This window comes from Acanthopagrus latus, unplaced genomic scaffold (assembly GCF_904848185.1).
Source record: "Acanthopagrus latus isolate v.2019 unplaced genomic scaffold, fAcaLat1.1, whole genome shotgun sequence".
In the NCBI taxonomy this organism is placed as follows: domain Eukaryota; kingdom Metazoa; phylum Chordata; class Actinopteri; order Spariformes; family Sparidae; genus Acanthopagrus; species Acanthopagrus latus.
The window spans coordinates 11,899-38,465 of NW_023504084.1; the positions used below are offsets into that span (position 1 = coordinate 11,899).

Genomic DNA, 26,567 nt, shown 5'->3' on the forward strand with positions numbered 1-26,567 from the left:
CAGTCAAGTGAATGATGTCATGACGCCACGTTGGGAGCAGGCTGGCTGCCCTCTGTTTTATCAAGGTGCGTCTGCTGCTGCTAGTGTTGTGTCATTCAAACAAACAAATCTTTTCAGTGAACGAAGTGAATGGAATCACTTCATGAACTGATTCGTTCCTTTTGCAGTTCAGTTGAGCTCAGTTGCGATCATGCCGGCCGGGAGTGAAACTGCCGCCACTCACTCAGAGAACTGTGAGGACGTGATTCACGTTCGCGCTGTGATTCGTTCATGATTCGCGAACCTACTGCACACAGAGAACTGATGCTGAGGATGTGATTCTCGTTCACGTACTGCGCTGACAGCTGCGCTGTGTCACTCACTCACTCACGCAGGGCAGAGGAGTTGATTCATGTTCTGTAACTGTTGCTAACATCCGTGTAGCATCATGTTAAGTGATTTTACTGCACAGTAAAAGTCACTCACGTCCGCGAACGTGATTCTCAGCAGGTCGTTTGCGAACGACTGATTCACTCATGATTTGCATCGCTGAGGATGTGATTCTCGTTAACATACTGTGCTGAAAGTGCCGCTGTGTCACTGACTCACTGACTCACTGACTCACTCAGGGCAGAGGAGTTGATTCACGTTCAGTAACCGTACTGCTAAAATTGTGTTGCTAACATCCGTGTAGCATCATGTTAAGTGATTTTACTGTGCACTGTGACACTTTCACCGTGTAGTAATTTGAGTGCATGTATACCACTCAGAGCAGCGCTGCGTCTCCCACGAATGATTGTGTACTATAGTCCGTGAACGCACCGTCCCTCAGTAAGTGAAGGTGAACCTCAGGGCTGAATCATGAACTGAATGACGGATCGTTTGGCTGCTTATGAAAGACTCTTTTGAACATATGATTTAAATGAACGGATTCTAGAGATTCAGTACAGTAAAAAGAAGTGCCGTTCCCATCACTAACTGCTGCTGAGAGTGTCACACAGAGTCTGTGGGGAAGGGTAGCGGGGCGGGGACAGGCTCACCTACTGGGGCGGGGGAGTGGGGGATTCATCTAATAGTGCACAACAAATGCACTTAGTAGGATGAAGTCAATCACATCACGAATTCCTTCCACATGACGGACATTTCAGTCATAATAATATTATGAATAAAAGCCCATAGTTTCACACATGTTTTGGGGGTTTGATTAAATAATGAAATATATTACAACACGAGGTGAACTGGTTCAGTCTTAACTCTTGGTTGACGGTGTTGGGAGGGGTCACGTGTTGATTCCCCAGTGTCAAATAAACAAATGGATAAGAAGAGGACACAGCCATCAGGTGCCCAGTTCAGGAAAAAGACAAGAGAAGAAGAGGAGAAACCAGCAGAAGATAAAGGTACGGAGCCATGTCAAACACTCTTCAGAAGTGTGACCATGCATGTAATGAGATGAAATGACATTAATTAGTAGAAGTTAGGCTAACTGGTATGTTTGTTAGCCTCTTGCTACACTGCTGGCTACAATAGTAGATGACGACAGCATCCGTTTTCAGTCCAGCTGACCTGCAAACATTCTATCTAATTCATTTCACCCTAATAATGTAACACAACATGACCAGCTCACATAGTGTGTGTTAAACATCACGTTAGGTCCTGTGCTGCTCAGTAAAGTCACTTATCACTTCTGGAAGCTAATTCCTGATGTAGCTTTCTGACTCATTTGGAGTGTCATGTATATAATTAGCCATTAACCAAGGAGGTTGCGTTTTGTTTTCTATTCATTTGGTTCCTATTCTAAAAGTTGGATACATTATGCTTAATAACAGATTTATTTAGTTGTGCTATTCCTGCATTGATCATTTATGTTGTATTTTGAGACATGTGCTGATGGACAATTACACAGTGTGCAGGTATAATAATAATTGTTCTAACATTCAATTTACGGATGTAAGATACAAGATGTTATCTTAATTCCCATCAGCATCGTCATATTTGCAACTTCATGGTGTTAATTTTGGATTATATTCCATGTAAAGATGACATGATACATGTATTCTGCCCACTAATGGATAATTGTTATTATTGTCATATCCAATAATGCAGGCATATCAGGTTCTTTATCCCTGAATGGTCATGTCACATTTTTGTAATGCAATCTTCATCATGCCTACCACAATACAAGCACACTATTTTGCAAGCACTGCAGCAGCAATCACTTGGCAACTGTGTCTGATGAAAGAAAACGGTTGAGAAAAGTTTTATGTATAAAAAACAATGAGAGAAACTCCCTGAAATGTTATATTTTCAAAATGTAAGTTTCATAATTTGCTTTGTATCTAAAATCAACAAAGTCGTGAGCAAAAACTTGCCAAACGTGCTACAAAAAATATAACATAAACAAAATGATATGGCCACAGTTTTTGGCCTGATTTCAGTGTTATAAACATCTCAGTTGCAAAATATTAGAATTTTCTGGGCTTTTTTGGCTGTATCAGCCTTTAAAGGGTTACCTGTGTGTGTGTGTGTGTGTGTGTGTGTGTGTGTGTGTGTGTGTGTGTGTGTGTGTGTGTGTCTGCATTGTGTCTCCACAGATAAGGCAGGTCACCCTTCTAATTGATTTAGGCAGATGTAAGTAATAACACGCATATGTGCTTGTGACTATACACTTCACCTGACTACAATTAGGAGAAGGCCATGCATTCTTTTTTTTCTTTTTTTCAGTGTCTCACACGTACATTGCCGCTGTGAATGTGTGATGCATGTCAGGTCTCAGGAGAGGTTGAAGTCCCACCATGAGTGTCTGCTGGAGAGGGGACAGCACTGGATGCAGGCAGCCTGCCAAAAGCTTGAAGCAGGAGAGAGGATCTCCTTCGACCACAGGACCTTCTTCTCCCTTCTTCTCTGCTATACAAACCTGATTTCTTCTCCACTTACAGAATTAGGACAGGGCGGGCACCTCTGAGGGATATGGAGGGAGGATCTATAGATACAGGGCAGTACCTCCACTCCTCACTCTGTCTCAGCACTCTGACAGGAAACATCCCTGTACAAACCTGAGAGGACAGCAGTTGTTTGTTTTCAGTGTGCCTCTGACCTGAGGAAGAGCCATAAGGATCGAAACATTGCACATTAGGCACACATAATTTTATTTCATATTTAAGTTACAAGCATAACATAGAATAAAAACAATTTCATTTTTTTCCATTTTTTTCTATTTTGTTCATTTCCTTTTAATTAATATCTACCCTAATAAATACATACATAAATAAATACATACATAAATAAATACATAAATGAATAAATACTACAATAGATACATCAATAAATAACATAAATAAATATAGTTAAAAACAATTAAAAACCAATCCGGTCGTGCCTTACGAGAAGGATGACCGATGGATACTTGTATGTTCCGGGGGCAGGCGTGGACGCCTGCATGAACGTACTGAAGAAGCACCTTGCAACTTAACCAGGGGGAATAACTCCTGGGATAGCAGGGGGAGAGGCTTTGGGTAGAAGGCGAGTGCACCAACTGTCTCCTGTGTAGATGGAGGACAGGGCAAGCCCTTCTTTTCTAACCGTAAGCCGAACCCCATAAAACTAACCCTTAACTCAACCACTCGGGGAATGTGCATAAAAACAGTCAAATTTCTGGAAAAAGTTGAAAAAAGGTGCATTTTTTAGAAGTATAGTTAGACTCCAAATGGCTTGAAATGTGCTCCTAAACACTTTGTGGAAGAAGGAATTCCAGTCTGACACTTGGTGAAATTTCATGAAAATTTCTGGACATTTTCAACTTCTTCTATAGCTATAGATCCGCTCCAAAGGGCCTATAACATGCTCCTCAACCCTTTCTGCAAGGATTAAACCTTGCAAACCCCATATTTTCACCTTGCAAACAGCATCTTTTCAATTTACACCCACTTCCACAACTCCAGTCGGCTCGGGGATGCCACAGCTGGATTCACAGCGTCCAAAAATGGGGAAACGGACGCTGCTTCCAAGTCACTACTCCGATCCACTGTAAAGTTTTTCCCAACACACCCTATGAATGCATGACTTCAGCCCTGTACACATCCCCAAAATTTGAACTTTTCAAATTGTATAAATGACTCATCTAACTGATGTGAAATTCCATCCCGAATCCAGCGCACCAACTCCCAACCTCCTAAGACCTTCCTGACGTCGGAGGGGGTCCGAAGGTAGTTTTTATCCCTATACCTTATGGGAATGTCAGTAGTTAGGCCTATGGGAATGTTAGTAGTTATGCAACTATCTGATCAGAAACCAAAGTACTGGAAACATATACCCTTACCCTACCTCCTTCCCTCCCCACTGTCATCCCACCTCAGGTAGGGTAGGGTCATGAATAAACAGTCAGGCAAGAGCAGTCTCGCCTCCAATGCTTTGGACAAACAGGAGGAACAGAGCGTGAAACACCTGATTCAGTTTCCTTTTCATTGGTCCAGCAGCTTCGCTCCCTCATTTCACATGACATTCATAGAATGAGAATAAGAACAACTTCAAAAGGCCATCCACCCCAGAGGAGTACCAGCCCGGTGGGTTCAGATGACCCTGGCACTGTCAGTGGTGACGAGATGGGGAGAACCGGAGACTTGGGAGTGAGCCCACCTGTTGTCCACAGGGGATCTGATGGTGGAGCTGCCATTGTAGTGGCAAATAAATCTGGGTCATGATCATGCATATAAATAGATCTGGGAAATATCCTGTGCAGTCCCAACTGTGCTCTGATAATGAATTTTGAGCCTGATAACCAACGTTGGAGTTACCCTTTATAACAGTGGTGTCAAACTGATCCAGTAAAGGGACATGTGGCTGCAGGTTTTCATTCCAACCGAGCAATAACACACCTGATCCAAATCAGTTGTAAACATACTGTCCTTCTGTGTCAGGGAACTCTGCACGAATCCTCAGCACCACGCAGGCAGGCAGCACAGCTCTCACTCTCCACCCCAGAAAGCACCAGCACCAGCTTACAAAGCTTCTGTAGGCTACGTATCTATATTGGCTGGACACAAATCAGTAGAAAGTCAGCACTGAATGTTCACATCCATGGCAACTGGCGAGTTTAACTGTTCCACTTTAGATATTTATTTTGTATGTCTACAATTGTTTCTTGCAATAAAACATCTCTCCCAACTGTTCTGTGTGTTTTCATTGTTTGATATGTAGTTTTCATTCAGTTACCAAGTTAAAGATAGTAAAGATAAACTATAAGCAATGTAAGACAGAGGAAGCAGTTATGTACTTCATAACACTTTTGCAATAAATTGATAATATTTATGGGCCTAAAAAGCTCACTGCTCTATTCCCCTCAGACGTAAAGGTCCGTAGTCTGCCCGATAAATGTTCAGTGCATTCTGCAGTGAAAACACATTCAGGCAGACAGGTTCTAGGCCAGGATGGTCCAGCATGCATGATGGTTGCTCAGGAAGCTGCTGTAACTTAGTCTTCATGTCACCTAGAAGTTATGAGAGGTAAGTGAGTGACAATGGATTAAAGAAAAGAGACTGCAGAATACCAACCTTGTTTGCCCAGTGTTCACACTTACCTGTGGTATTTCCATACAGCAGATATTCTCGGGCTCTGTAGGCACTTGTTCACAACTGCCACAGGAACACCTGTTTTTCAGCAGAATGTATATTATTCATTGGAAACTACATAGCCAATCAATCACGTTGCGTTGTTTCTTTTGTCATATTTAAAGTGTATAAACTGTTGGAACCGGTTCAAAAACAATACTGCTGGTTGAGAGGTGACGGGAGGCAACTGTGGCTTATTGAAAACTACAGTTGTTGGACATTGCTAGCTAATTACAGGTCCTCTCTGCAAATAACAGCAGGTTCTCAATTGACTTACCTGGCCACATAAAGGTAAATAATAATACGGGGTTACGCTTTTCTCTTGTAACGGCAATTGCTAAACTGCATCCGCGTTACTGCAACTGCAGAGCAGTAAACGCCAGTCGAGGTTTGGCTAAGCTTTGTAATGTAAACACTCGAGGCAGGAGAAGGGGGTTGTGATCTGTAACAGCGCGGGGCAGACGGCTACTAAGCCCGTCAAACTGTCGTTTGTCTGTGCAGTAACAAGTTACAAGTAATGTCGAGGTAAAAAAAAAAAAAGTCAACTACTAACCACTGAGAAACATCCATGTTCATTCTCACCTGCTGAACTTCTTCTGGAGCCTCTTGTTGTTCTGGGTCGGACTCCGGCTCAAACATGTACGGTTGCACCGCAGTTTGTTGTCCGGCGGCCATTTCTTCCGGTAACTCAGCCGTTGCCATGGTCACACAATGCCGCCCTCACATCTTCCGCAGGCAGTGAAGCTGGTGTTTCAAGAACCTTGCTGTGCTCAATCCTTAAGCTTTTTCGACCAAAGCATGTTACTAACATTCCATTTAGACATCAGGGAACCATGTCAGGAAGCAGAAATGAGCATAATATGTCACCTTTAACAAATATTATGCTCACTTGAAGACACATTTAAGGAACAGGGAAACAGTTAAATGTCCATTTGCAGATTGCTCTTTCAAGTCTAGTATACTGTCAACATTTACTGCTCATAGAAGTCACTATCATAAGTTTTCCACCCTAAATAGTTTAAGATCAGAGCATAACCTTACAAACAGAGTAGTAGGGGTTGGGGAGTATTCTGTTTCTGATACTGAGGAATCATCTTCATATGATCCTATACTCTTCTTGAAAATGGAGAGGCCATTAAAACTCAGTTGGCATCTTTATTGCTCCACATGCAAACCATTTTACATGTTTCAAATTCAGCAATACAAGAAGTAATTGATGAGTTATCTGACATCGGAGAATTTGCTAATCAAAACATAAAGAAAATTATACAGAAAGTATTGGATGCAAATAACTGTGTAGCTGATGCCTCTGATGTAGCATCATTGTCTGATGAAATACAGTCTTTGAACCCACTCAAATTTCTCTCAAGGCAGGGACATTGAACCGGTCATTGAACCGGTTGAGTATTTGCTAAAAAACATTCATTTTTTTTATGTCCCTATTTTCGAATACTTTAAAGAAAACAGACTTCTCACTGAATTAGGAATTGCTCTCGGCTTATACATCGATGATTTTGAACTTTGTAATCCATTAGGGACTTCGAAAAAGAAACACAAAGTGTGTGGCATTTATTGGGTGATAGCCAACTTACCCATAAGACTTATTTCAACATTATCATCAATTTATCTAGCTGTACTGTGCAAAACTGTACACATAAAACAGTATAGTTACAGCAAGGTTTTGGAGCCACTTATCAGAGATCTTCAGCATTTAGAGAACATAGGTGTATTTGTACAAAGTCTTGGGTCTTATGTCAAAGGTACTGTTCTGTTTGTGTCTGCAGATAACTTAGGTGCACACTCACTTCCTGGATACCAAGAGTCTTTTAATGTTGAGAAATTTTGCAGATTTTGTTTGGCTAACCGTGTAGATATTCAGGAGCATGATGTCAGAAGTGGGAATTTTACTTTGAGAACACCACAATTGTTTGATGAAGCTGTTACCGTCCTTCAGACAACTGATGCCTCGTGTGTTGATGGTTTGAAAAAAGACTGTCCTTTAAGAGGACTTCCCCACTTTCATCCTGCAAAAGGGTTTCCTCCGGATTTTCTGAATGATCTGTTGGAAGGAATCGTACCTGTGGAACTTTTCATATGTCTTTCAGATCTGATTGCTAAAAAGAATTTCACATTGACTGACCTTAATGAAAGAATAGCATCATTTCCCTTTCAGTTTTGTGACAAAACTGACCGACCTCAATCAATCCATACAAACTTTTCAAAAACCGGCCACCGGGGTGGCTATTCATACCCCCCTGACTACTATGGTTATGAGGACTACTACGACTACTATGGCTATGACTATCACAACTACCGTGGAGGCTACGATGACCCGTACTATGGCTATGACGACTTCCAGGCCCCGGGACGAGGGCGGGGTGGCAACAGGGGCACCAGGGGTGGAGCCTCTCCAGCCAGAGGACGTGGTGGCACCGGGGCACCCAGGGGCAGAGCCAACTTCTCCCAGCGTGGTGGACTAGAACCAGGCCGTGGCGGGCGGGGAGCAAGAGGAGGTGTGCAGCCAAGAGGGCGAGGAGGGGTACATGGTGCTCGGGGTGGCCGCGCTGGAAATGTAGGAGGAAAGCGCAAAGCTGATGGGTTCAACCAGCCAGATTCCAAGAGTCGCCAGACCAATAATCAGAACTGGGGCTCTCAACCCATTGCTCAGCAACCGCTCCAAGGTGGTGATACGTGTTTATTGTTTTTTATTTAGAGACTTGATCTGATTGGCCCTCAATCCCATACGGTTGCCTGCGTTTTTTTTTCCTCAAAATTGATGACATCTGGCAAGATATCTTTTTGTACATATTTTAATAATCAGCTTGGACTCAAACAGTAGTCACACACCCACCTGTTTCTGGCGAACTGGTTTTCTTTTTTTCCTTTTTTGTTTTTTTAAGATGGTCGTTAAAAGATTTTCCATAACAAAGTTTGAACATTTTTTTAGACGTAAATATGTGCTCGAGCTGTCTATTTGGCTATAGCTTTATGTATGTTTTTAGAAATTATGGTTTCCATGTTTTAAGTAGCTAATGGCAACAAAGCATATGTCTCCTAAACATGTATTTAAAACAAATGAAAATACAATTTGTATTGTCACAAAGTTATGCGTGTCTTGTTATTGAAAAGAAAGGAAAGAAAGGACCATCGTAGTACTATTTTTTGGCTTTATATTTTGACTTGTATTCTTTTCTGTTTGTCTGCTTTAATAAACATACACACACAAAGTATTCTAAAGGAATGGTGCTCTCAGTTGGACAGACAAGTGGACTGCCAGATTTTGGGACAGTGCTGGAGATCTGTGTAGTGGATGGTTGGATATCATTCATTATGGAGCTATTCACATCAGCCTTCCTGGAGCATGTCAAGTGTTACCAGCTGGCCAAAAGAGACCCTAAAGTAACTGTGGTTGTTGATCCTCACAGTCTGAATGACTACACCTTGCTGCAAACCCTGTTGAAGGAAAGCTGCTTGTCACTCCAAGGACGTTCCTGTTACATTAAGGTAATGTTTGATTAGGGAGGGATGTTCTGTACAATTAAATACACCCTTCCTCTCTGTAGCATATAACAGGATAGTAACCGTTTGATCAACACAATCACATTCACTTAACTGCAGTAAATGCGCCTATTTTTTTAGATTCACTCAAAAAGAAAAAAAAAGGTCTTTTAATATTAATAACAAGTGTTTTCTTGTTTGTTCACTGTGTTTCAGCTGTTGGTGACTCCTCAATGATGCTTCTCCGAGTTATCGTCTCACCTCAGGAAATAAGGCGAGTCACCCTACAGGATGTTCCCTCGTCAGTCCATGAACTGTGTATAGTACTGCGCAACACTCTGGGCTTCCGAGGGAACTTCATTTTACAATTTGAAGATCCAGACTTTGGGAATGAGCTCTGTAATTTGACAGATATCAAGGACCTACCAATGGAACGAGCCACTTGTTTTGTTCACATCCTCTGAAGTGGCTTCTGACTCAACATTAGACACCGCAAGCCTTGGTTCCCCGACTAGTTGTGATTCAGTTGAATGGCCTGATCCCTTTGTTATCCCAGCTTTTCCCCATGATGTTGAGTTTCAACTACGGGCAGCAAATGATGCCTATGCCAAGGATGGAACTGTGATAGTCATCTCAAAGGGTGTGAAGAGTGAAATACTGGACAAACTTGCTGATATCATATCCAAAATCACAGCCTATCCTGACAAAGACCATTATGAAAGCATAGCCAAAGCTCTTGTTGCAAAGCATCCTTGTCTCAGGGAGCCTGGGTCGGGTAAAGGATGGTATTGCTGGGTGTTCAGCTTGAGATTCAAGATGGGCAGTTACCGTCAGAGAATGATGTCAGCTGGATGTCCTGAAGTTCTTGTAAATAAAAGAAAAAGGGGAGAGGGATGCTGCAAGCCAGTTAAGAAGTCAAAAAAGGAGAGATCCACTACCTGCCAGAGCCACCTGATGGACAGACTGCTGTTAAATCAGAGAAGGATCGTGAGACAATGCTTCTAGAAGTGCAGAAGAGAGATCCAGATTTACAACTCCTGGATGAACTGATGATTGCAACATTGTCACGGCGAAGACAGGAGATCATCGGTGATGAGCCATTCATCTCTGCAGTCATGGACAGATGGCCTGCACTGTTTTGTCAAAGACAGGTAATCCTTTGCCAACTCAGTACTGCATACAATTCCTGTATTTTGTTATGTGTGGTCAAAAACAGTCGTGGAAGTGAAATTTACTCAAGTACTTTATTCAGTTACAATTTACTAGGTACAATTTATAGGTACTTGTACTTCACTGGAGTATTTCTTTTTTATACAGTTGTTTACTTTCACTCCTCTACCTCTTACGGCAAATATTTTACTTTTTACTGCACTACATTTGTCTGATTTATTTAGTTAGTAGTTACTTTCAGATTGGAGTTTGTCATCTCCTTCCTCTCCAGTGAAACCATGTATCTCCAGATGTTTTTAATTTGAATGCGGTAGTGATACTGATCCATAGACATCAGATATAATAGTAAAACACTGACAGGAGGGAGATTTAGCTACAACATGAATGGTTTTACTTTAAGTGACTTACATTTGCCGATAATGCTTGCGTACTTCACAAAAGTAATGTTTTGAATGTAGGACTTTGACTTGCAGTGCAGTATTGATACTTTTACTGAGGTATCTGAATGCTTCTTCCACAACAAGTATGTTCTCTTTTTTGCAGTGATATTTGTGATTTCTTTGTTCCTACCGCTACAGCGCTATGCTGCTCTGATTTTCCCTCACTCATGTCCTTTTCGCTGCTGTTTTGTTATGTCTGTTTCAGTTAAGTGCTGAGTTCCACAGAATTGTCATTACAGACCTGTCATTCCTGGAAGGACTAGATGCCATGGTGCCAAGCCTTTTGGGAGTGTACAAAGCTGCTGTCGCATCAAGCAGAAAGTTGACCCTAAGTGGAATTCTGGAGTGTCTTCAAAAAAAGGTATGTATGGCATCGAGAAAAACATTGCTAATAATGTTTGCTAAAATTTGGATTCTAGCTTAGGATTCACTGATATTGTTATCTTATTTTTCCCTGGAGGACACAAACCAAAACAGGACAGCAGCTGCCCTACTTGGTCTTCCTCAATTTCTTTCAGAGGAAGATAATCAGGATGTGTGATGTAAGTCAGTATATTAACAGATTTTATACTACACTTGTCTCTCGCTTTATTTGAAATATTGCCATTGCCAAAGAAATGCTTTTTTTAAAAATAGACTTCTTATTGCGGGTTAAGTTACACCATACTTCGACATGTCAGTCCCCATACTCACATGGACACACACCCCCCAACTTTAAAGCATTATACAGAACACCAAATCTTGCTGTTTGTCTTGTATTGTCCACTTAATGTTATATTTTTTTCAAGCATTGTGAAAAAAATATTTTATTCATAGTTTAAAGTCTTTGTATGTTAAATACTTTGGGAAAAAGTAACCACTGGTAGATTAAAATTCATTAAACATATTTTTAGTGGTCTTCATTTATTGGTGGGGATGCAAATTTCAGTCAATATCTTTAATTAATCGTTGGCTGCCTTAACAATCTATTATTGATTAGTCATTAAAAAATTATCCAGAAAATGTTTGACATTTATTCTGATTTAACCCCTAACATGATCTATGTTTGATGCAATATCAGAGTGAGCCTGATGTGCGGTTAAAAGAACAGATTAATGAACACCAAGTTACTTTAATGATAAACTAACACAAAATAATGACTTGATTTTGGCATTGGCTCCACAAAATCCAGTCTGTTTTGAGGCTACTAATATCTAAAATGTAATAATAGCAATTTGTATACTGTTGTTTTGCATTTTTTAAGTCATGATGTCAGTTGAGATGTGTATGTCTTTGTCATTAGGCTCATGGAGAAACCCTCGATGTGATAATAAAAGGAATGCAGGTCGGACTGCTTATTGGACATGAAGGCCGTCTCCATGATGCTTTTCCTCTGGAAGTCTTTAATGTGGCTGTGGCGGCAGAGGAGATGATTATCGTTCATGACCTCAAAGATGTGCCCACAGGCTTTGCCATGTTAATGGGCGCAATCTACTGCCTTAACATCGAGTACCCCCGCAACATAAATTACTCCTTTGAATTCCTTCAGAGGGTCATCATGAGCATTAAACCAGACCAGTGCTCAGCAAGAATCCATGGCCTCAGAAATAAACTGCTCAGATATCACCTGTAAACAAATGAATGCCCATCTTTAGCTCCTTGTAGAAGAAAACATTTTTGGACTCTGGGATTGTTCTTCATAAATTGTGTTTCCAGCAGTGTAGATTGTACAGTGCAGGTCAGATATAGATGAAGCTGCCAAGGTAACACCTTTACACAAATTAATGCACATCTCAAGCTCATACTGAGAAGAAGCTGTTTTGGGGGACTTTTGCATTGTTCTTACAAATTGCTTATGTTTTTAAAGTGTAGTTTGTACAACACAAGTCAGTTATGAACCAAGCAAGTCAAGAAAAGATCATAAATTAAAAAGTGTAGACTTTGCACATTGTTCTGAACTATAGGTTTGTTAAAATGTGTAAGAACTTTTGGTGAGGTCCTAACTATGTTAACAAAAGAACAAGTGTACTTGTATTGTTTTAAAGAGATCTGCTGTCTAGAGATGGAGGTTTGTTGTATGGTTTTAGAAAGCTCTCGGTATCCCTTAATTTGCCTCAGGAGAACCCCACAATACCTCAAACTCTGTTTCTCTTTTTTCATCTTTCTTATTTTCATTACAGGTTTTGGAAGAATGTGGGAACCAGCAGATTTGTTGTTTTTTGGGATTGTATAATGATACATTGTATCATATTGTTCTTCTTTATATTTGGATTTTATAAAACTGTTTACTGTCTCTCTCAACCCCAGCACAGGTAGTTATCATAACTGAGACTGATGTGTTAAAAGTCAGCTGTTTTGTAAAAGAATGGTTTAGATTTACCAACATGCAATACTGTTCTTGTACATCTCAGGATTTTATGAACCCATTGATTGTCTTACATGAGCCTGATTGTTAAGCCTCAACCCACCTATTTAGCTGTGAAGGCATGTTTGAGATCAAAACCTAATGTTTAAGCTGTATAACATTGTTTTTCAAATAAATGTTATATTTCTGAACAGAGAGGCTGTGAGTATTCAGTGATTGTTACTAAAATAAGCAAACATGGAATCAGTCAAGATAACTTATACATCTAAGTTGCAACAAATTTTAAAGTTAAATCCTCGACTCGAAATGGCAAGTTGTATAAATGTCGATGAGTTATTTTAACTGCGAACTATGAGTTATAACAATGCAGAAATGAGAGTTAGTTGGACTAGGTAAATTAAGTTTTCATGCACTGATAATGTAAAATAATTCTTTGTTTTAACTTACATTAAGAAGTTGAAACAACTAGTGGTTAAAGATTAAATCAACTTGGACAACTTCAAAAACAGTGCTGAGAGTACTAGAACATTGTAGTCATATCAGCTTGATGAACTTCAACTTTTGAGTTGAAACAAAGATTATCCTCAAGTTGAGTGAACTTGCGTTTTCAAGGCAGCAGGTGAACTCTCATTTGCAAGTTGAAACAGCTTGAAATGTCTTACAGTGCACACACTTTGGCCCAAAAGTGGTCAGTGAGGGACGGGAGTGACATATGTTGCAGTCCATGGACTGCCTGATGCCCACCGTCAATGTCTTCTCAGTAGCACCCATCGTTGCCAAGTTTGGTCCACAAAGGTCCGGCACATTGGGGGGCACGTATGTAGGAAAGCTCTGTCAGATGGTTCCATGGATGCCTCCACCACATCTCTGACTGCTCGCCTTGCTTAAATATCAACCTTGACAAGGTACCAATTTTCTAACTTTGGTGCCGCGCAGGAACAACGCACAGCTCCCGTCGTGGTACAGCTGCATCCAGCTCCCCGAGACCTTTCCGAAACTGTCTTTGGCCAGTCTCTATGACCAAGTATGGGTGAGCGGCCCACTTTGGCCCAAGCCTGGCAGAGGGGGTCAATGGCTACAAGTTTTCATGGACCCCAAAATTTCACATCATTTGGGAACATCAATATTTAGACACCAGCTAAAGGCCTGATTTTTGCATATGTTATAGAGCTCTTTGAGGGCTTTCAGAATAGGCCACTTTCTACCATCTACCAACTAGTGGAGAAAAGAAGCAAGAAACAACTTTGGAAAAAATACACATGAAATAACACCGCCAGGCCATCCCGAGTCCAACGCACACACTTCACACATCTTCCTACGACCTTCCTATCAAAAGTTATTAGACGATGTAGGTCAGCAAAAATAACAACCTTCTCAAGTTCATAGCTCCGGAAACCGCTGGTCCAATCCGGACGCTTCAGACCTCTATGGAAAGCTCTCGGCGAGACGAACAAAACCCGACACCACTCAACTCTCTAGGTCTCTCCTGGACCCAGTTATGACCCATCACACCACGTCACACATACTTCCACCTGTCGGAAAAATCCAGGAGCAACACCGTTGCATCCGCCATGGGGGGTAGACGTCGGGTCCGACACGAAACGTCGCTGACAAAAAAAGTTGATCATGGTCAATCTTGGTTCAGCTCCAAAACACTTGCTGATAGACTCCACGGGGCCTCAATCTTTTCCATACACTTTGTCAATTCCTTTCAGCTTGTGCTTCACATGGGACTTGACGCCTGACCTGGTCATGATTACTTACCTCAACCAGTTCGGGAATGGCCCAGAACCCAACCAGGGTAAGAGAGGGGGGGTGACACGCAGCAAAGGGACCTGGGCCGGGAGTCGAACCCTGGTCCGCTGCAGAGCCTCAACACATGGGTCGCACGCGCTACCAACCGAGCTAAGCAGCGCCCAACACTTTGTGAATTTTCACCAATTTCACCCAAACTTGACTGATTCATGATTCAATGCTACCAGTGGACTCAGGGGACCTGAAAAAGGGGGGGGGGGGGTTAGCCAAAGTTTCAGCTCCATCCGACCAAGTCCTATGGATCGGGGTTTTTTGGAAATTTCTCAAAAACTACAAGTCCGACTTAGGAAGTTGATGTATCTACGGATGCGCCTCGTTGAGACGAGTCTCTGGATACCTGAACCATCTCTCTCTATCTCGAGTTATTCGAAAAAGACCAACTTCGAAATGGGTCTTTTTGCTATATCTCGGCTTCCGTAGGTCCAATTGACTTGCGAGCAGTACCAGATGGTCCGGAACTGCCTAAAATGGGCCTAGAACTTGGTTTGAAGTCGACTGGACTTTTCGTTCTTGAGTTATTCACAAAAAGACCGACTTTGGGTGGTTTTCATCCCTATACCTGACCCCAACCCTGATCTTAAAACCTAAACTTAACCTCACTCCAGCCCTGATTCTAAACCCAACCCTGATTTTGACCTTTGACCCCAATCCTGAGTTTAACCTATAACCCCATATCCACAGACAAAGGGAGCGGTGCGCATCAAAATACATGTATACAGTCATAACATTCTCAATAAATGATACATCATGAAAACACACAAACACGCACACACACACAGGATTAGGCTGACAGGTCAACAGGTCACAATGTAAAAATGAATGGCCACGGCCTTGGCAGGTGAGACTTGTGGGCTCTGCAACTTCATGCAATGGCCTACAGTTGTGACAGGCACCTGAGAGCTTACAATTCATCCACATAACTCATGTCAAAATACATGTTTAAATGCTATATCATGAACACACTGAAATGGATGTCTGTCACATACTACTCCAAAACATGTGAAACCACACACACACACACACACACACACACACAGCCCTGAAAATGCAGCATTGTAGCACATCTGGTGTGGCACAAATGTGATGGTCAAAATCACTTGCAACAGATAACAGCACATACGATGTAGTGCACCAGGGTGCACTCCTGTCAAAATGTCTTATCCTGTGGTGGTGGTGACAGAGTGCAGCAGATATGATGAAGAAGCGCAGATGGTGAGGCTGACGTTGGTGAGCATGACACCTTGTGGACGTAGAGGCCAACTGCAGCCGCCACACTTAGGATTTGGCTGTGGAAAGCTGCTGCAAAAGACACCACAAGTGGAACACATCTGGGCTGCTGACAGCCACTGTCCTCCTTTAAGGTTGCCTGACACTTTATCAGTCTGGCAGTGACCTTCACATAATTCTCCTTTTGACAACTTACAGTTCAGCACAAAAATCACTAGCTAACTGCTAAATTCACGGTGTTCAGGTAAATAATAGAAGATACACTGCAATTAATTCTGCACTTGCCAAGATATAAAATCTCAGATTTAGATATGTTACATGGATTATCTTCTTTTAAAATGTCTTCACTTGTTTTTTAATCTGTGCATGAATGGTATAATCTTCAGTTGATCGATGACTTTTTTTGCCTCAACATGTCCAGGAATCTTGAAATTGAGTGAATACATGTTAAAATAAGTTAATTCAGTTCGAGCTCTACCTCTCTCCAAAAATCTCTGCAAAATAAAACATGTCTTAAGAACCAGTTGCAACCTTAATTTACTGGATGTAAGAACAACACATGAAGCATCTGTTGAAAATATCATGTATCAAATAGCATGGGCAACACTTCTAAAAGCACATGTGCACACAACATGGAAGAGAAACTTCTACATCAGCCACAAGTCATGACACAATTACACATCCACAAGCCCATTTCCATGGGCAATAATAAGGTACAAATTGCCATTAGTTTGAGGGAAGGGGCTGACTTATTGTAAATATCTTTACTGTGATTGTGCTTTTACAATAGCAAACCCAGGAACTCCTGGTTCAAATCAAAATGCTAAGGTATCCCTGGTTTTCACACTGACCTTCTTGTCTCTCGGCACTGACGCACCTATCTGGGAGAAGCCGCGGTGGGATACAGGACCATCGCTGCCTCTCAGCTCTTCCCTCTCAGCCGCTGTGACAGAGTGTCGGTACTTCCCTCCATCTCCACCTTCAGAAATGAGTATGTGAATCGTGCACCTGCCAGCTGAACAGAAGCACGACATGAAACCACAAATGTGTTGTTGGAAGGCAGGGAGGCATTTTTAGTTTAAGTTTAGCTGTATGTTGGAGACTCTTTGGTTTAGCCTCAGTGATTCTGGAGATTCTTCAAGACACCAGGAGATCACAGAAGCTTTAAGCCCCCACACCGCATCAAGGCAGAGCCCATGTGGTTTTTTTTTTTTTTGGTTTTTGGTTTTTCAGTGAACTACTGTCTACAAACACAATAAATAACAATGTCAAACACTGCGACACACACACACACCTATATATATCATCTTTTGTGTGCTTCATGTCATCAAGTGCTGTCTCTTGCATTTGAATGCAACAAATGATCTTAGTGGCAATTTTCTCTTTCTGCATGTGTTTGTTTGGTTTGGTCTGTTATGCTGCAAACAATCAGGTCTAGATTCCTGTGATTCTATTTGCTCTGATAGAAAATCAGTGTTGAAAACCCCTGTGATTCTGTTCTAACAGAAAAGATCAGTGTCGAAAATTCCTGTGATTCTATTAGTCTCATAGAAAAGACCAGTGTCGAATTTCTGTAATGCTGTTGGTCTGATAGAAAATATCAGTGTTGACATTCCTGTGGTGTTGTTATTCTGTTTTGTTTTAAAGATCCTGTGATTCTGTCATTTTTGATAGAAAAGACCAGGTCTGAACTTTGTTTGGTTTTGTCTGTTTTGCTGCAAACAATCAGGTCTTAATTCCTGTGATTCTGTTTGCTCTGATGGAAAATCAGTGTTGAAAACCCCTGTGATTCTGTGTTTCTGATGGAAAATCAGTGTTGAAAACCCCTGTGATTCTATTAGTCTCATAGAAAAGACCAGTGTAGAATTTCGGTGATTCTGTTGGTCTGATGGTCTGGTCAGTGTTGAAATTCCTGTGGTTTTGTTTTGTTTAACGCTAGTTTTTGTTTGTTGTTTGTTTGTCAGTTGTTGCGACATTGGTTTAAATTGAGTCAAGTTAGATTATAAAATTTAATAAGAAATTTAATGTAGAAATTGAGAGACATTGTGCCTGTGCAGAATCTAAAATGGTTTCTCTTACAGATCAAAATAAAAAGCTAATAGCTCACTTAGAACAAGGAGAGGAAGAAGAAGAAGAAGAAGAAAAAAAAAAACCACAATGCAGACTAAGATTAAGCCGGACAATCAAATGTCCTGTAGAAACACTAAAACAAAAATACATAGAAAAAAAAAATGAAAATAGAAAGTGTTTATTCTGTGTGAGAGATAAAAGAATCCAGTGTTCATAACACTGGTGATGACTGAGTTGTTGAATACCCAAGACCTGAGTCAAATAATGAAGTAGAATAACAAGGGTGGGTTTAAATAAATAGATAAATAAATGAATGAATGAATGAATGAATGAATGAATAAATAAATAAATAAATAAATAAATAAATAAATAAATAAGTGGTTGAAAACCAAAGAAAACAAACCCAACAAAATTAGCTCAACAATGGGAAAAGATGTCGTCTACAAACCTTGGAGCCGCAGGGAGCTAAAAGCCATAGTCAGACATTTTCCCAAAGACGTAATGACGAATAAACAAAAATGGTTAGAAGAATGGAGTTTGGTGTGCATGATCTACAGTCCTCATATGCACGCTATGATGCAACTGTTAAAGTCGACTTTGCCACCTGATTTGAAAGACAAAGTGCTCAATGCTTGTGAAATCCCCCACGATCCCACAGAGTTTGCCAGAATGACACCAGAGGAAGCTAAGACATGTTACAGTGTCATAGCTTTAGCAGTTAAAAACGAGGTAATGCAACAAATTGACTTTACTCCTCTTGAAAGAATTAGACAAGGAACAGATGAAAGTCCTTGGGAGCTGTACACTGTAAGACTTTGATGTAAATTCACAGTAAAATCTGAACAGTATTTTACTGTATTAGTGTCATACAGTATAATACTGTAAACTGCAATGCAAACTGATTACTGTAATTTAAGAGAATTCCATAATTTACAGGAATTTACTGTAAATTTGAAACAGCGATGAATCTTGGGAAGGTGAGAAAAAGTGCGGGGAAAAAAGACAAAGCGAACGCAGCGAAGAGTTTCTTTTATTTTCTGGCAAAAGCTTGAATGCAACTTGCGTCTTATTTAAACTTAAACTTTGTAGCAGATCTGTGAGTCTCTGCCACAGACAGGCTGCACTCAGCTCAGCCTCTTGTGTCCAGAGCTGCATCGACAACCTCCACCGAGTAAGTAATCATTTTTATTCAACCTTTAAAATGTATAAGATGCAAAGATTTTCTGCTGTTTAATTTTCTGCCTTTTAGAACAGTAGCCTATTATAACAAGGCTGTTGAAAAGCTTCATATTTGCGATATTGTAAAGGTAAGCTAGCAAGTATTAGTGCATGTTGGCCTTAAAACAGCAAGTTGTTTGCAAGTTTAAAGTAAATTTGAAGGCCTAATATAAGTGAGTTACGGAGTGAGCGGTCTTTGCTCCATCGTCACTTCTCGGAAACAGAGTGAGTGCTCGTCTCGCTGTGCAATCTGTATGGATCGCTCTCTCCTCCTCTCCTCCTCTGCTAGCCTGAACTCCGTTTACTCCCTTACTCCGTTCTGTAGGATCTCTCTCTCCTCCTTAAGCAGCTAGCTTAACGGAGTTTAAGTTTAACAGAGTTTAAGCCACTCAAACTCCGACACAGGACGCCAAGACAGACCACGGTGTAAAAGAGGTATATTAGTAAGCTAATGTGAATTTTCTTATACGTTTACAGTTTTCACCAAGTCAGAGTTCCTGGCCACAATTTTTTCCCTGCAAAATAGGCAAATAAATTACATTTCATTTAACTTTTCTTCCATTTTACAAAATGTTTCATTGTGAACTCTGTGGTCATAGCTGTGACACAAAATTTGCATTTGTGAGGCATATGAAAATTCACAAGAATGTCCGAAACTTGACCTTCAAATGTGCTCTACCTAATTGTAAGCGCATATTCCGAAAAGTAAGTGTTTTTAAAACACATGTGTACAGAGATCACCAAGCTAAAGGCCAAAGGGCATCAGATGAAAGTGGCTTTTCATGTCAATGCACTAATGACACACTGTCTTGTCATGTAGATTTTTGCACTGTAAGATGTGACAGTGTTAACAATTTACTGTCTCACTTGAAGGGACACATCAGAGAGGGCAGGACAGTTTCTTGTCCATTTAGAAACTGTGGTAAACGGTTCTTTGTGGTGTCCACATTTTCATCTCATTTATCAAGAACTCACAAAAAATATATTTCAAGCTCTTTGACCTTTGTTAGTGGAGCAGTTACACACGCAGAGTGTTTGGGTGAACAGGCAGAGAACATGAATATGCAAGGTAATGTTCTGGATGATGCTGATAGAGAGGAAGAGCAATCAGATGTTTTTCCCGAGCGTGCTGATGAATCCCTCTTTTTAAACAGTTTGGCTTTGTGTTACCTTAAACTCCAGGCAAAACTGTTACTCCCATCCTCAGTAATCCAGACCATTATTGAAGATTTACAGGACGTGCATGATGTCAGCCAGTCTCATCTATTTCACAAGCTCAAAGAGAAGTTGGTGACTCTAGATATTTCTGAGGCTGATATGAATAGTATTGTGGATGCCCTAAAGTCAGAGGATCTTTTCCATGCATGCAACACTGGTACATTGAAAAGTGATAAAAGAAGAAAATCAGTTTTCAAAAGTCAGTTCAGATACTCAGCTTCCACCTGAGGAGACAGAAGAATCTCTGGAAAATAAGAGACAAAAGCTGATAGCGATCTTTTCACATGAAGCTTCCTCAGGAATGGAAAGAGCAGAAGTGTTACAGCTCATGGAGGCAACATATTGCTTGCAACGGCAAATGATAAATGCCAGTCCAGCGCCAGCTTTGGCAGATGTGCGCTCATTTTGAACTGCTGACCAATATTCCAGTTGTCCGAAAGATGGAGGCCTTTCTTGAAGAGCATGGCAGAAACATTCTGGAGTTTTTCAAACAAAACCCAACAAATGCTGATGTAAAGGCTGTTCTCTACAGGAGTGACTGCAGTGTGACTGCTTTAAACATCCTGCCGGTTCTGATGGCACACTTCAAGGAGCCACTGGATGCCCTTATAATAGAAACTGATGTAAGGTTATCTTTGTTACAGTGTCTATTTTAAACAACAGTATTTCATTTGTTCAACATCTTCCTCTTTCTTAACATTAGGTCTTTTCCATTATTTTAGAATTCTAGGACAGTATATTTAATATTTAACGTGCATCTGCAAGGTACCGTACTGTTAATCATTTTGTTTCTGTGCCTTTTTGTAAGGTGTCTGCCACGCCAGCCATTGTGCAGATGACTGTCCCATTGCCTGACACACCACGGTTGATTGTGGTTGGTAAGTAAATAATGAATGAATGAAATAAAATATGTACAGCTACACTCTTTCTTTTCTTACTTTTTTCCCCTTTATAAAGTGCAGGATTTGTATGGGTGCTTGAAATCCTTGAAAATGCTAGAATTTTAGTGATGTTCTTGTCAAAGTCTGAAAAGTGCTTGAATTTTAGTTTAAATGCTTGAAAGTGCTTGAAATTATAACTTGCATCTTTCATAAAATTGGGATCAGACTGACTGTTTTCCTCCTTTGATTTCTAAACTTTTTGCTCTTATGAAGCATAATTTCAGATGTTTATAGCATAATCAGGGTTAGCTTTTGATTAAATAAAAAAAAACATTTGGAGACCAGACAGAACCATTGGCGACACCTGCTGGTGATCAGTCATGTAACGTGAACAGCACAAAGACTTCCAAGACTCCCGATTACAAGAGAGAGTTGTTTAGTGTGAACAGCACGGCTATCTGACGACACAGAAAATCTTGTAGTCTTAACAATGCTTTATTTTTTTCATTTGTATTAATTGTTATGTTTCTAATCTTTTTTTCAGGTCCAGTGACACAGACAGACCAATGGATGATGAGCATAGAAAAAGAAGTGCTGTGTGAGGGAACATCCTTTTTGCTTGGTCTCGCTGTGCTCTTCTCGTCCTACTACAATTTCAACATGCAGTATCAACATGATGCTGCATGCACATTGGAATTCATTCAGAGGTAGGAGCTTTTTCACACCTACTACCACACAGCTGGACTTGATTCACTTTTCATAATCGCCAAACCAATATCCAAACACCTAGTCATGGTTCCTACAGTTTCCACTTAGTGAAATATGACAATTATATGGTTCAGTATTCTGCATCACTACTTTTTACTGAACAGATTTTGCTTGACATGTCTCATTCATAGAGTGATATCAAAAGAATATTTTTGTCATCCTCCATTGTTTTTCAGATGTTGCATTGACATCAATCCAGAGAGGGGCACAAAAGCAAGCAATGAGATGGTGCACAGTAAGAAGAGCGGAAAGATGGTGAAGAAGAAGGCAACAACAGTGAATCCACGTCTGCACACTCATCAAAAAGCTGAGTGACTTCAAGTGGAACTTTATCTGAGCATGCATGCATGCACTCACGCATGCACGCGAGCGCACACACACACACACACACACACACACTCTCCCTCATTCAGTGATTGAACCCCAGTGTCATCTCATTCTCATGGAACACAAGGAACTCAGTTTGATGTTCAAGAAAAAAATGTTAAAAAACGTTTCAAGAAAAACAGTTGCATAATTGTTTTGTGTTCACTCTATACTTATACACTCATGCAACTAGAATGCTGCTCTTCTGCAGCAAGTTACAGTAATTAAAAGTAGTTTATTTGATGTTCCTTATCAGTGGTTATTGCCTCTTAATCACCTATATTTTTTTCAATTTCATTTGCATGCCCCAATAAACACGCTTGTAACAGAAAAATGTAAGCCAAAATGCATGTATGAGTGTGTTTAATAAATATTTGAGAAGGAGCTGCATAAATGTCTTCTTGTCATTTTTCATAGTAGTAGTGCTGGTGGTATTACAGTAACCTATTTTAATTATCATTAAATACAGGATATATACTGTAATCAAAACTACAGTAATGAACTGTAAAAATATGGTACTTTGTGGGCAGTAAAGTACTGTAAATTGTACAGTAATAAACTGCATGTTCATTTACAGTAATATACTCTTATTCAAAAGTACAGCAATAAACTAAAAATACAGTACTTTGTGGCCAGTAAAGTACTGTAAATTTACAGTAATAAACTGAATGTTCAATTACAGTAATATACTTTTATTCAAAAATACAGCAATAAACTGTAAAAATACAGTACTTTGCTGGCGAAGCTGCTGCCAGTAAAATACTGTAAATTCACACTGAAAAGTTTTACAGTGTATCAAACAGTTTGAGTCCAAAAAAACACAGAAGGTGGGTTCCAAGTTGTTTCGATGTACTGACATTGTGAGCAGTAGGCTAGCCTATGTCTCTGGATCTGATGCCTCTTCAAGACACATATTTTGGCAGCATATCAAAGTTATTCATTGTCTTATTAGCCTACATCTGTGGGAAGTTATCACAATAAAGATGTTTACGTCCCTGCAAACGTAATAAATCCCTGCAAACGTAACAGTTATTACATTTGTGGGAAATAGCATGTTTTGTAGTAGGGAGCGACTATTCCGTCTGTGGAAAATGTATTACATTTGTGGACATTATTACATTGGTGGGCGTTACAGTCTGAACATTGTACCTGACGAGAGTGGAGTAAAACTTTTAGAGAGGCGACATAAAAAGCTACGTGGTTTAAATATTTGGTTACAATCTTTTAAAATAATATAACAATAACAGGTCGAAAAGATTAATACTTCCGTTGTGTTGACACTTCTGTTGTGTTAACTCGATGCAGCATTTTGTTGTTGCATGTGTTTTGTGTGTCGTTGGTTCTGCATGGTTTGTGCTGTCACAAAGATTATTTAAAAAAAAAAAATCTTACTTCTGAAAGGTAATCCCCCACGATCTGGTAACAACACTGCGCCGGTTATTGCAACCATAAAATGTCTATGCTAGTGCTACCGTGACGTGCCACTGCCAGGTAGCCTACGGGTCATTCAGTGGGCCAAATTTAAAATGCAGGGCACATTGAATTGCCACTCAGAATCTCAGAATTAATTGTGTTAATTTTTATAACGCGTTAATTTGCATTGGTGACAACAGACATGAGCCGTTTTTAGACAAGAGCACCGAGCAGCCAATTATATTAATACCAATTAATTTCTGCCACGCCTGCTATCTAAAAACGAGGAAGAATGTGCCGGCCTCTGCGTGAGGTGGGCGGAAGTGCCAGTGACCTGCACTGTTGTGCGACCCACAACCGAGGAGTTTTAAAACCAGGAAACAGCCGATCACAGCTGTCAGTCCATCACTTCATCCGTGGAAATTAAGGTGAACAACTGGACAGCTGCAGAGATCCAGGAGATGCAGCGTCTCCTCGGTCTCTATAGCTGTTTGGTTGTGTTAGCTTGTTGTTCTGCGGCAAGCTAAGGACGGTCGCTACTTTCAAATTAAACCCCCCCACTAAGAACCCAGTTCTAAATGGGGTGCAATGTAAAGCTCTTATTAAGACAAATTCTATGTCACTGTTCACAGCCTTATACTTCTACTATTCATTTTGAATTGCCGTATTTAGTCAGCTTTGGTATTCATTTTGAATTGCTGTATTGAGTCAGCTTTAGTGCTCATTAAGTGCCTAATTTAGACTCAGCCTTATTTTATTTCTGAATGTTATTTATTTAAGTGTATTTGTATTTCACCCCCCCCAAAGGATCTCAAATCTTCTCTTCATAGTGTAATCAATTGATTAGTGATGCAATACTTTTGTAATAATTTTGTAATGTCCTAGAATTCGAATTCTTTATTTGGGTCCCTTTAGCATATATGAGATTAAAATATGATTAATTAGATTAATCAATTACAAATCAATTAGATTAATTGCCTGACATATTATATTAACACTATGGACCTAAAATCACAAAATAACGTAAAATCAGAGTAGGAAAAAGTTAGATTTGTTACTGTGAAAACCACAAATATGTTTAATGAACCAAATGCATTAGTTATAATGCAAATATAAATTGTTGTTAGGATAGGAAGTAGGAAGAATAACAAAACAATTTGGTACAATATTTACCAAGTATCACAAAGGCAGCTAGAGTCAACCTATGTCTGCCAGCATAGGTTGGCTTTAACTGCCACACTGATACCTGCTGAACACTGTGCCACACATTCACTGTTTTTCCTACTGACAGCACTCTCTGACCTCCATTAACAGGGATATGATTGCGACACGGTCGATGTTCTCCTTTAAGGTGGAATATTTTATTGTATGTACTGTCTTTTGTAAATAGTTCATGTGTATATAGAAGTTGTGTAGTTTTTTGTAGATGTAGTTAGAGTTAGATTGTTTGTAAATAGTTCAGTTACATAGGTTGTTATAGTTAGTTAGGCAGATATATATTGTTCGTTTTCCCAGATTGTAATTTTTTAATGTTTTATTTCCCCTGTTCCCAATGTGTATACATTAAATTATGCAGGACAAGGCATCCCATGTAATTGTTAATGTTTTTTTTATCCTAATGTCAAACTTGTCTGGACAGTCTGGAGGCAACAAACTTTCTTCTGGGGGTGAAGGATTCAAGGACCCTGACCCCCCCATTCCCCAAACCCCTAGAATGTGGGAATAAGAGGAACATCTGGAGTTCCCCTTTACTTTACTTTCCCTTCCCTTCCCCTCCCTCCCCCATGGCAGCCAAGCCGGGACATTCAGAAGGAAAAAGTCAATCGCCCCATCAGGCACAATTTGTCACTGAATGACACACCTATGCCCCTTCCCTTCCCTTCCCTTCCCTTCCCTTCCCTTCCATACACATTCCCTTACACTACCTCCCTCCACAGTGGCATCCCACCTCAGGTAGGGTCATGAATAAACAGCCAAGCAAGGAGAGTCTCAAGGACAAGATGGATCACCGCATCAGGCACAACCTCTCATTGGACGATTCTATGTTAACCAGCATAGAATACTCCTGCCTTGCCACACAAGAGTAAACTGCCGGCCTGGAGAATCCCTGGGAGGACTGGGGCCAGACTAAAGAAACCAAAATTTAGCACTTGAAAAAGCTGTTTCAATTACCTGTTGACACCTGGAGATGAAAGCCAGAATGGTTATTTGTCAGTATTTGCTTCCGTTTCAAGCCATGCATTAGGAAATGTAGATATGTTAAACCTCAGCAAAAGCTATGCAAAAACCCACGTGGATTTGTACAACCCTCCCATCAATGCCACCATTGCCTAGCCTCCGACCCTTACCTCCCTTGCCACCCGTTGATGCTTCCATGCACCTGGGAATGAGCTGGCTGGTGTTGCTGGACGCGGAGGCGAGGATTGTTACGCTTAATAATTAATATTAATATTAATATTAATATTAGTATTAGTATTGTTCTTGTTGCTGCGGGAGCACCCTCAATTTTACTGTACCCTCCTGTACAATTACAATAAAGACTATTCTATTCTATTCT

At 40.4% G+C, this 26,567-nt stretch overlaps 2 long non-coding RNA genes across 2 annotated transcripts; one reads left to right on the forward strand and one right to left on the reverse strand.

Annotated features, from left to right (window-relative positions):
* Positions 1 to 4,341: 4,341 nt before the first annotated feature.
* On the reverse strand, positions 4,342 to 5,562 carry LOC119016349. The gene is made up of 3 exons (XR_005074044.1): positions 5,552 to 5,562; positions 5,302 to 5,461; positions 4,342 to 5,008 (listed from the first exon to the last, which is right to left on the reverse strand). It is a non-coding gene; the product is annotated as an uncharacterized LOC119016349 (long non-coding RNA).
* Positions 5,563 to 10,025: 4,463 nt separating this feature from the next.
* On the forward strand, positions 10,026 to 11,403 carry LOC119016354. Its single transcript, XR_005074051.1, has 3 exons — positions 10,026 to 10,231; positions 10,930 to 11,051; positions 11,151 to 11,403. It is a non-coding gene; the product is annotated as an uncharacterized LOC119016354 (long non-coding RNA).
* Positions 11,404 to 26,567: the final 15,164 nt, after the last annotated feature.